The sequence below is a fragment of the Balaenoptera borealis genome (assembly GCF_965194805.1).
Source record: "Balaenoptera borealis genome assembly, chromosome: 20".
Taxonomy (NCBI): Eukaryota; Metazoa; Chordata; class Mammalia; order Artiodactyla; family Balaenopteridae; genus Balaenoptera; species Balaenoptera borealis.
In genome coordinates this window covers 13,837,174-13,849,392 of record NC_138879.1, presented here as the reverse complement: position 1 = coordinate 13,849,392, position 12,219 = coordinate 13,837,174, and the positions used below count along the sequence as shown (strand labels likewise).

The 12,219-nt window shown below is 42.7% G+C and overlaps 1 long non-coding RNA gene across 1 annotated transcript in view; it reads left to right on the top strand.

Moving 5' to 3' along the window:
• The window catches only part of LOC309619052, a 373,591-nt gene that overhangs the window by 343,793 nt on the left and 17,579 nt on the right, over positions 1 to 12,219 (top strand). The gene's annotated exons all lie outside the window — the stretch shown is intronic.

Here is a 12,219-nt window from a genome sequence, read left to right as displayed (position 1 = left end):
AATCTGTCCATTATATTCTGAGAGTCTTGTTAAAAATGCAGATCCTGAGCCTGTACACAGATCAGGAGTGAAGACGGCAGTTCTCCATTTCCAGCTCCCTGGGGGGCGCTGCCACTGCTGATCTGCTGCCATGCTTCGAACTGTAAGGATTTTGAGGACTTCCAAATCACACAAGAAGGTTAAATGAAAACTGGTCTCTTAATACTAGCAGATTCCAATCAACAGGCACTTGAATGGCTTATCCAGCTGAATAGAAGACAGGTAAGGCCCCAAGGAGACTATCGCCAGGTGAAGATGGTGGAGAAATCCTGGATCCATTTGTGCTTTTGATGTAATTTACCTTCTAAGATTCCTTCTTTTTTGCATCTGACTCCACTTTGGTCCTAACCTCTACACCTAGGCCAGTTCCCTGGTTTTGAACCACAAGCTCCAGTGAACACAAAATTGTGTCTTCCTTACAATGGTCGCAATGAGTCGCAATGGTCCTGACCTCATTCCTGTCCCAGCCCTTGGCCCAGCTCAGCGCCCTCACAGTGGCTGTCCTCTGAGCATCTATCCTGGACCTGCCCTAAGTCCTTACCTGCATCAGCAACGCCTGTAGGTTCTCTCCCCTGGCCCAACCTCCAGCTTTTCCAAACTCAGTGAGAGTCAGAAGGAAAATTGTTGGAAATGAGAGGGAAACGTATTCCTATGAGAAAAGCAATTCCAGCAAAGATATTTACAGCCTGAAGCCTCTCAGAGATTCCTCTATATGTGTTCCATGACTCCTTCCAGACTAAGGGTCTGGGGGTGAATGCCCACTGGGAGAGTCCTCCATGCAGAACACTTTAGGGCCATTTGATCCTCAGTCACCCCAGCAGTTCACTCCTTGGTGAATTCAGAGAGGGCCTGTAGCATGAAGGTGGGCACCCCTAGGGCACCGCAGCACAGATGACCCCTTTGTGACAAAGTTGACACCATTTTTGACATTGCCAATCACCCTCTGGGTCCCGCCAATGGCAGGAATGACACCCAGCATAATTCCAAGGACAATCCTATTCCAATGATGTTCCAAGGACATCCTGAGGACAGTGGTTCAAGGGACCAGTGCTCTCTCTTAACCCTGGAAACCTCTGAGATGTGGCTATCTCGTATTTTACTTCTAACCCGCCCACTGTCCACATGGGGGGAGGGAGCCTGTTTTCAAGATGAAGGATTCTTCTCAAACCAAGTCCCTTCCAAATATTGGCACTAGGGGTATCCATCAGTCTGCCTAATGTGGCCCTGCCCCCATGCAACTTCCTTTGCCCTGATTCTGACACCCTCTACTTGTCCCAACTCTTTCATGGAGCTCCCTGGCCATCTCACCTTCCCAGGAGCCAACAGGTAGCCCTCCGCAGTGCAGGGTGAGGTGAGATGTGCTCTCCCATCACTGAAGTAGGAATGGGGCCTGCATCTTCCCACAGAACTGTGAAGATGAAGACAAGCTGATAGTCCTATACTATCAACACTCTATTTCAGGTGCTCTTGTGGGCTAATCTCTAGTCTGTAAGCTTTGTGGCAGCCAGGAGCCATGTTTATTTAATTCAATCGTTGTATCCCCAACACCCAGAATTATGCCTGGTACGAGTAGGCACTCACTTAATATGTGCTAAAGGAGAAATAGCCTGGGATCAAAACCACTTGTTTGAAACACTGGCTGTAAAACAGTCTAAACCCCTAACACCTACTCACATTCAGATGCCAGCCAGCAATCACACAGAGCCTATAGCGCCCCAGGCGCTTATTCACTGCAGAGAGCATCAAAGCAACCTGCAGGGCAAATCTTGTTATCCCATTTCCAGATGTGGAAACTGAGTCTGAGAGTTTAAGTGACTTGCCTCAAGTTCCATAACGACTAAGAATTGGGGTTTGCAAAGAAGGGCTAAGGCATCCCATAATACCTTTCTGTTAACACATGCTGCCCTGGAAGAACAACTTGTTCCTACAGATACATCCTTTTTTTCCCCCCTTGTAATGAGAACTCTTAGGATTTGCTCTCTGAATAGCTTTCATAGAAAACACACAGCAGTGTTCATTGTATTAATCATGGTGTACATTACATAGTACTTATTTATCTTATAACAGGAAGTTTGTACCTTCTGACCACCTTCATCTAACACCTCCCCACCCCCAGCCCCTGCCAGCCTCTGGTAACCACAAATCTGATCTCTTTTTCTGTTTGTTTTTGAAGTATAATTGGCCTACAACACTATGTTAGTTCCTTGTGTGCAACATAGCGATTCAATGTTTCTACACATTACAAAACAATCATTGCCCTACAGATACATTGTTTTACCAGTGGTTTACTCCATTCTCTCAGTCCTGTCTCACCGGGTGGGCCCCATGGAGGCAGCCAGGCCCAGTGCACCCCTGGAGTTGGGTTAGTTACCCTGCACAGGTCACTCAACTCATCCTGTTTGCTTCTTTGTTGAGTTTTTAGTGTCCACATTCCTCAAAGGGTTATGGTGAATATAAAGGGGAGTGGGGGGAGAAAAGATTAAATTAAAGCACTATTTATAGTGAAGTTTTATATACACATTAAAATTAGAAATACAGGTGTGATTCATTAACTTAAAAATACAAAATAAATAGCTCTCAAGACTTGACCTCTAATCAGGATTTCACTAGGTCCCAACCTCTCTGCTGTGGGCAGGACCAATTGGCCATTTCAACACATTTTTTACAAACAGACTAGAATAAGCCAGAAAAACCCTATCTTTAGAAAGTATTTTGTATTGATTGAATGTGTGTGTATATTTAATTTCTTCTTTAAATCATTATGGGAAATTAATTTCAATTGTAGAGAGACTAGTATAACGAATTCCCACGAACCCATCTGTAGCTTCAGGAACCCATCTGTAGCTTCAACAATCATCAAACTCATGGCCAAGTATGTTTCATCCAACCCCCCCACTTTCCCCTCTCCCATATTATTTTGAGACAAATACTAGAAATCATAATTTCTTACATAAATATTTTAGTATATATAGCTCTAAAAGACAGGAACTTCCCTTCTGAAAACATAAAGCACTTAAAACAAAATCAAGAATAAGTCCTTTTATCATCAAGTATCTCTAATCAGAGACCAACCTTCTCTTTGTTTTATATGTCATACATTGTCTAGGTTTGTTTGTTTAAATTAACATATCTTTTATGTCTCTAAGTTTATAGGTTACCCTTCCCCCTCTCTATTACACCCTTGCAATGTATTTTGTAGTGAAAGCCTAAATTATATTTTAAAATTCTAAATTAAAATTATCTTGAGATCATATGTTGGTCTTAAAGCAAAACAGTGTCAATTTGGAGGGGGCAATCATCCATACTTTCCACCCACTTTTGTAGTTAAACACTGATTTGTTTACAAGGGAATAATCAGTAAGAAGATAGCACTACATTGTAATATTAAGGTGCACAGAAGTACCTCTTTAAAACACTTTTTAAATTTTATAAACCAGTTTTTAAGCAATCAAAACGCTACAGAATTACTCCCTTCATTGGAGATTTCTAAAGGGAAAAATAAAATTGCTGAGCTCAGGCTTCCCTCGTGGCACAGTGGTTGAGAATCCGCCTGCCAATGCAGGAGACACGAGTTCGAGCCCTGGTCTGGGAAGATCCCACATGCCGCGGAGCAACTAGGCCCGTGAGCCACAATTACTGAGCCTGCGCGTCTGGAGTCTGTGCTCCGCAACAGGAGAGGCCCCGATAGTGAGAGGCCCGCGCACCGCGATGAAGAGTGGCCCCCACTTGCCGCAACTGGAGAAAGCCCTCGCACAGAAACGAAGACCCAACACAGCCAGAAATATAAAAATAAAAAAAAATTAAAAAAAAAATTAAAATCTTAAAAAAAAAAAAAAAAGAATCGCCTGCCAGTTCAGGGGATATGGATTCGATCCCTGGTCTGGGAAGATCCCACATGCCGTGGAGCCACTAAGCCCATGCGCCACAACTACTGAGCCTGTGCTCTAGAGCCCACGAGCAACAACTACTGAGCCCACGTGCCACAACTACTGAAGCCCGTACGCCTAGAGCCTGTGAGGCACAAGAGAAGCCACCGCAGTGAGAAGCCTGTGCACCGCAACGAAGAGTAGCCCCCACTCGCCGCAACTAGAGAAAGCCCGCGCGCAGCAACGAAGACCCAATGCAGCCAAAAATAAATTAAAAAAAAAAAAAAATTGCTGAGCTCATTTTATGTGAAACAACAGGGTGTATGGTTACTGCAAAGGGCAACACCCAGGGCACAGGGCGGAGAGTGTTCTGCACGGATAAGAGCATGAAAGTGCATAAAGATTAGCTGTTCTTTATTAAGGGGCTCAAGGCTTCGAGAAACATGAAAGTTTAAAGATACCTGGTTGCCATGGCTGCACAAAGTAGAGAACAGAGACAACCCTCATTCACCTACAATGTGAAGGAGGGTTTGAAGGACTACTTTTATCTCCAGAATTGCTTTAATTTTCCATTATCCATTGTGGGGATGGGGTGAGCAGAGCTTCTGCCCCCAAACAGCCTTGGCTAAAGTGTTGTGGTCCCAGAGGATCGGCCTGAGGCGGGTGGGGGTGGAGGGGAGAGGGCCTTCTTTCCTTCTCTCTTCTCTGGGCCCTTTCACCCCCTGCCCTCTGAGTCTTGCTAATATACACTCTGCCCCGAGAGAGGGTGGTTCTGGGAGAAGAGCCCAGTGGCTGGGTGGTTGGGCAGAGGTGACTGGGTGTGGACTCTGGTCTGGACGACACCGGGGTGCCTGGCCCTGGGAATGCAGCCAGGCTGAATTAGTCTTCTGGCTATTGCGGGTCTCAGTATACGTTCCTTTCTCCTGTCCAAGCTGGAAATTCCATTGCACTGAGCATCTGTGTGTGTGAGCACGTGTGTGGTATGAAGAGCACGTAAGGAGAGGCTGGAAGGACCCATGTTTGTGGCTTTCTCGGCCCTGGGATCTCGGCCCTGGGATCCCAGCGCTCAGCTCCAGTGGCCAGGTCTCTGGCCTTTCAGGAAACCTGGATGTAGAGCAGACAGAAGGGGACCTCAGTCCCCTCCAGGCCACCTTGGAAGGGCAGTGTCAACCTGACATTAAATGGGGAAAAATCGTAATAATAGCAAACCTGATTAAAGGCTTATGACCATAGCCAGGCATTTTCTATGCATTAATTACTTCATTTAATTTGCACTGCAATCCCCCAGGTAGATAGGATAAGATTGGAGCAAAGCAAGGAAAGGGAGCTTAGTAAGGCTGAGTAACTCGCTCAAAGTTAAACAGAGTGTGAAGACATTTGGCTCTAGTGCTTCAGCTAAGCAGCAACTCTAGGCCAAGTCATTTGGTCTCTCTGAGCCTTAGTTTCCTCATCTGTAAAGTGGAAATAATGGGAATACCCACCTGAAGAAGTTAATTAAAAGAAAAAATGAGCTAGTGCATGGAAGGTCATAGGATGAACTAAAGCACAATCCAAAAATAAGGTAAGAAGGTTAGAAAGCTGCTTGCTCAGCGCAGACCCAATTGCTTTCCTGGTAACAGGACACAATTTTCTTTGATGAGATTCTTCTAGTCAATAAACTAGGTTATCTCATTGTAAGAATATCTGGTCTCTTTTCATAGCATTCAGTAAAGCTCATGTCATCTTGACTGAGAGGAAAAATAATGAAGCCTGTAAACACTTGTATTTTTCTTGAATTAGCATTTGTGCTAAAAGAGGGCTCGCTGCTGAAGAAGTTGTGCATTCCTCAGAGGCAGGCCAAGTTTTACATTCTGTCACCAGCAGCTCTTAGCCAAGTCCTGAGCACCAATTAGTCTCCTGAGAAACACCTGCTTGACATACAAACACTTTCTCCAATTTCTGCCCATAAGACCTCATGTAGGTAGTATGTGTGTTTTTCCCTATTACAAAGTTCAAAGAAAGGGTCCTGTATTCTTAACATTCGAAGCTTCATTCATTCATTTACTCCACACTCAAAAAATAGTTTTTTTTTCATTCATTCTTTAAATTTCTAGACTGCAGTAACCAGGCGCTGTCTAGATTCTGGAAATACAGGACAGACTTGGTCCTGCCCTCATGAACTCATGTAGTTTAACGGGGGCAACAGAAAACCCAAGCAAACAAGTAGGTAACGTGATGAGTGCAAGGAAGGAAGCAAAGAGCTGATGCAGAGGTAGAAAGGGCAGGAAAGGCTTCTCAAAGGTAGAGACCCAAAGGCTAAGAAGGAGCCTGCCCTGTGGTGGGGCTGGAGACAGAACAGCAGGTGGGGGGCCAGCATGAACAGAGGGCTGGAGGCAGGCGGGGCAGGGCTGCTCAGAGCAGGCCTGCGGGCCAGGCGCACAGTGTAAGGAATGGGCCAGGGGCCACCGTGCTGGGCTTTGCGGATTATGGTAAGGAGTCCAAGTTTAAAGGCTGCAATAAGAAGCCATTGGAGCTTTGTTTTAAAAAAAAAAACTGGGTAACATTCACATAACATAGAATTCACCGTTGTAATGTGAATTCCTGTTCCTCCCTCCACCCGCCCACCCGCAGCCTCTGGCTGCCACTAATCTGCTTTCTGTCTCCATGGATTTGACTATTCTGGACATTTCATATAAATGGAATCATACATTAAATAACCTTTTGTGACTGGCTTCTTTCACTTAGCATAACGTTTTCTAGGTTCATCCACAGTGTAGCATTTATCAGTACATCAGTAAAAGCTTTTTAAAGGGCGGTGTGCAGCAATCTGACTTACGTTTTGGGATCACTTTCACTGCCCTGGAGAGAATGGATAGGAGAAAAGGCAGAGGTCAAGTGAGCAGATGAGTCAGGGCCTGCTGCAGTGGGGAGGGTGAGAGATGACGGAGATGCGGAAAGACGGCTGCAGTGGACACGGAGGCAGGGCGCGCTGACATCTTTTATAGGGAAGGTTGAGGGCACTTGCTGACGGATGGGAAGTGTGGTTCCAAGTCCCCAGGAAGTCCAGGCAGGAGGAAACAGATGTGGGGGGAAATGAAGAGTTCCATTTTGGCTACGTTAAACTTGAGATATCTAATCTGAGATGTTAATTAGGCGATGGAAATGCGAATCTGGGAATTAGTGGGAAAGTCAGAGCTGGAGGTAAAAATTTGAGGGTCGTCAGCCAGAAGACTGAGGTTAAATCCAAGGGAATATGTGTTAAATTATGTGCATTATAACAGAGTGATCTCCGCCCCCAAGGGTGACCAAGAATAAGAGGTCTGTAAATCTAATACTTCTCAGCTCCTAGCTAAAAGGGGAATATTCTGCATTTGAATTAGTGCTCAGCATTTACAAAGACAGAAGCTGGCGTCCTCTGGTCTGTATTCAGAGTCACCAGCCTCACTGAGCGGACCTGTTTGCATTTCTATCACCACTGCACTCAGTCAGCACCAACAACTGGTAACTCCCATTAAGGATGTTAAGTGAACGGATGCTTGCCTTTCAATGAGAACCCCAACCAAGTGCGATCAGGGTCTTAGCTCAGGTTAAAAATGAATGCTTTGAGCACTGAGGTCACTTAAATTGAAGAAATCAAACTTATTCTTAACCTTCTCTGGACAACCTGTACTCCTAGGTGGGTGATTCTCCCAACTGCTAACAAAAACTCTGGGAGAAGTCCTGGAACCAAACCAAGTACTGGGGCACTTTTGCTCAAATAGCAGTGACTGGGCCCCATCCCCGCCTTTGGGTGGTCGGCGGTGGGGAGGGATGGAAGACGTACACTTCCAACAATTGTCCTTCCTTTGTTGCCCACACCTGTTTATTTTCATGACTGTAAAACACAGATGCCCTATGACTGTTGGCACAGGTTTGAGGTGAACTGAGAAAAATTAGGACAACATAAGAGTACTTCTTATAAGTTAATTAGTAGAAAAACTTGGCAACCTTATGTCAGATCCCAAAATCTTTTGGACATTTTACTGATTCATGAAGCCCAAAGCTTGGGAAGCAATGCTGTAGATTTCTTGGATAGAACTCCAGAAGCACTGCTGCTTGGTGACACTCACGTGGCATGCAAAGGGGAACTTGTATTGCTATTTGCTTTTGCTTTGAGGTCTCCTCTGCCAGATAGTAAGCACATAAAGGCAGAAATTTTTCTCCCACTTTTTGTATTCCCCTTAGCAGGTGCTCAATAAATATTCATGGAGACAATAAAAGCAACACCTCTCCCCACTTTTCTGACTAAAAAAACCCCCCCAAAACAAAAAACCTTCTGCTTTTTATGTTTAATAATTCCCTAAAAGAGTCTTACGAGTTGCGGGTTTGCAATACAGCCCATTTGCTGATGACGCCTGTGGGGAAAGGAGATGGGCTGAGCATCTCCTTTGGATGGAAGTTCGCTTTCCCACTGGCAGGGGGGTCAAGTGAGGAATCTCCTCTCTTGGGTGAAGTTCCTTATCTTTTCCCCCCTGACTTTATGTTTGTGTCTAACCAATGCCTTGGTTCCTTACTTAGCTTCTGGTTTGTGGGAACTTTTCTTTCATCATGTAGTTATTTCCCACTCAAGCTGTCTTCTCCAATCACTCAGTAATTATTTAATGAACATGTCCTCTGTGTCATCTTCCTATTCATCTGCTAACGGCTCCTAACACAGGTTGATTCCTTGCCTCTTCCTGAACATAATCCAATTTGCCCTGGCACGGGGCGGTGCGGGGCGGGGGGGGGGGGTGCTCAACAAGAAAGGCCTAAGCCCTTTAACCAAACACCTAAGGTCCTAATTGATGTTTCCCTCAGGGTCTCAGTATATTTGCACAAAACTTAAAATATTAATATTTATTTTTTAAAAGATCTAAAAGTTCCCCGTGGCCTTCTCTGTCATACTATATAAAGGAAAACTACAGAATTAGAAGAAAAAAGAGCAGACATTTGAAGCAAAAGTGACTATAAAATCTATAATAGAGACCAGGTAAGAAAACTGACCCTTCAGACATTTCCAGAGACATTCCACCCTATAGCAAATGCAATCAGGCATTGCCAATAGAAGTATGTCAGAGAAATACATAGCATCAAGACTACAACAGGGGGATTCCCTGGTGGCGCAGTGGTTAAGAATCCGCCAGCAAATGCAGGGGACACGGGTTCGAGCCCGGGTCCGGGAAGATCCCACATGCCGCGGAGCAACTAAGCCCGTGTGCCACAACTACTGAGCCTGCGCTCTGAAGCCCTCGAGCCACAACTACTGAACCCCACGAGCCTAGAGTCCGCGCACCGCAACAAAGAGTAGCCCCCGCTCGCTGCAACCAGAGAAAGCCTGCGCACAGCAATGAAGACACAACGCAGCCAAAAATAAATAAATAAAATAAATTAAAAAAAAAAAAAAAGACTACAACAGGAAACAGTACAACCTATTAAAGGTGTAGGTCTAGACAAAATTTCCTTTGAAATCCTAGGGAATAAACATATAGTTTTCGAAACATGATCAATTTAAACACACACTTACCCATCATATAAGTAAACATATTAATTTATACTTACTTACGGTATCGTGAAATGGTTCAGTAGCTTATTTAAAATTGTACTCTGCAGTCCAAAGGAACCAGCATCTCATAAAATTTCAACGCCCAAATACCAATTTAGAGGAAATATGAATTTAGAAGAATGTGAGAAATGATACTATGAGGAAATAACCAGCATAACCCAGACAGGAAATTCTATAGGACAAATGACCTAATTTCACAAAAAAGAAAAAAACAAGAGATGGGAAGAAAACCTATAGACTGAAAGTCATGAGACTTATCGGTCACAAATATGTAAACTTCACTTTCTTGATTCAAATAACTTGTAAAAATAAATGAATAACTGAAATATTCAGGGATGAAAATATCTGATGTCTGGGAAGTAAGTGGAGGTATAGATGAAACAGGATTGGGAAAATATTGATAAATGTTGAATCTGCATGATCTATGCATGGGATTCATTATACTCTTCTGTCTACTTCTGTATGTTTGAAATTCTCCACAATACAAAGAAAAAAAAGAAAAAAAGAGGAGGAACCTATAAAGTAAAAGTTTAAAATATGTAATCAGGTAGAGTCTTTGTGAGCTTAAATTAAAAGTTTCTTGACTTTTGCAGTTGCCGTATGTTGTAGCCACCTTTCCTGGGCCTAATTTTCTATTTCTATTATATCCTCTTAATCGTACATTTCTCTTTGAGAGGCAACGTATAAATAAATTAAAAGCTTTACACCAAAGGTTACAGAAGTCTTAAGCTTCCTAATTTTCTTAAGGGAATCATGCACCAATCAAACTCATGAAAATGGTACAAATTTCATTTTGTGGAGTGTATGCTATTGCACATTACATGCTACTGTCCAACCTAGTAATGATACAGGATGGTGCATATGTTCTGTGCAAATCCAAGAGCCTTTCTTCAAGTATGTACCTGAAGTACTTGGTATCCAAGTTCATTTTAAAGTAAAATAAAACATCTAACTACACCTTACCTGATGTACAATGTAAAATATAAGACATTTAACAATAAGGCAATAAAATATCCAAATAAACCAGAAGAAATAAATGTTGTAAGCCCTGTGGTCTGAATATATGAAAATAATGAATAACATATTTGGCACTGACAACCCAAATCAAACAAATTCATCCAGAAATGAAAAGTAGCCAAGGATAATTAGGTTAACGTGAAATTACAGTTTTAGAGAAGAATTTCAATTTGTTAATTTATAAGGATTATAGGAAACTATAATTACCTCATCACCTCTCATACCAAGGTATTTATGTTTCTGGGAAAACAAATCAGTGTCAATTGCTCGGTGAGTACAGAATTAAAGAGAGGAAAAATTATTTAAAAATTTCTTTTTGGCAACAATGTGCACCTCTCACGGATTCCCATCTGTCCCTCCAGAGCAGCATAGTTTTTGGTTTCCCATTTAACACGTTGTCCATGTTCTCTAACTTTTGCTGCATAAACACCACTACATTTTTTTCTCTCTCTGATTCAAAGCATTCTTTCATCCTTAGACTAATGGAAGGTTGCCATTAGTCTAAATTGAGGTCTGTGTGTCAATTTCCTCAAGAGTAAATCTTACTTTATGGGACTGATAAGCAGGCTTAAGAGTATTAAATCAATTAATATTTCTAAAGCATTTAGAACAATGGTTGGCACAGAGTAAGTGCTATGTAATCCAGTATATAGTAGCTTATATATCATAAACATATTATGAGTTTAAATGGTAAGTATACAAATGTACATGTTTTACTAGTTAAAATACAATTAAAAAACTATTTTATATTCTAAGTCTAAAAATGAGCTAGAATATCACAGCAGCTGGGATCATGTACTATACATTAAACATCTAACACACAAAAAGCACAATTCTACCTAATTACTGGCTATGTTAATCTAGGTAATAGTATGTGACCTAAAACTAAAAGCGGAACCTTGAGAGACATCTATTTAAAACCCCTTTAATAACAGTACACTGCTTTCTTAGAGATGAAAAGGCTCTGGGGAGGTTATTTTAAATAATGCCAGTCCCTTCAAAAAAGTTGCCCAGAATTTTGAGTAGTTTTTTCCTTAAGAAATTTGTCTGTAGCAAACAAAAGCACTCCAAAAATTCCACTGATGTGGGTATGTTTTCAAAAGCATCCCCAAATTATAATGATGATGATTAAAGGAAGTGGAAGAGTATAATCTAAAATCACATTTCAGCTTTGCTAAAATAAAGCTGTGGGAACAGGGTAAGACACTTAACATTTATGAATAAATTATTGGTAAGCCTTCTCAGCTCTCGTTTTCTGAGTCTGAAACTTTTAAGAATCAAAACATGTTAACTATGTAAAAACATGGTTTTATGAAAATATTAAGTGAAAAAGGTAGATCACACATTGTATGCTCAGTGTGATTATAACTATTCAAATCTGTGAAATACCTCCATCCATTTATCTGCTCATCCATCTATAGATTAGAAAGCAGACTTAAGAGATGAGAATGGTGGCTACATGGCACACAGCATTCCATTTTAAAGTGAGATTTGGGGGCTTCCCTGGTGGCGCAGTGGTTAAGAACCCGCCTGCCAATGCAGGGGACACGGGTTCTAGCCCAGGTCCGGGAAGATCCCACATACCGCGGAGCAACTAAGCCCGTGCGCCCCAACTACTGAGCCTGTGCTCTAGAGCCTGTGAGCCACAAATGTTGACGCCTGCGCACCTAAAGCCCGTGCTCCGCAACAAGAGAAGCCACGACAATGAGAAGCTCGTGCACCGCAACAAAGAGTAGC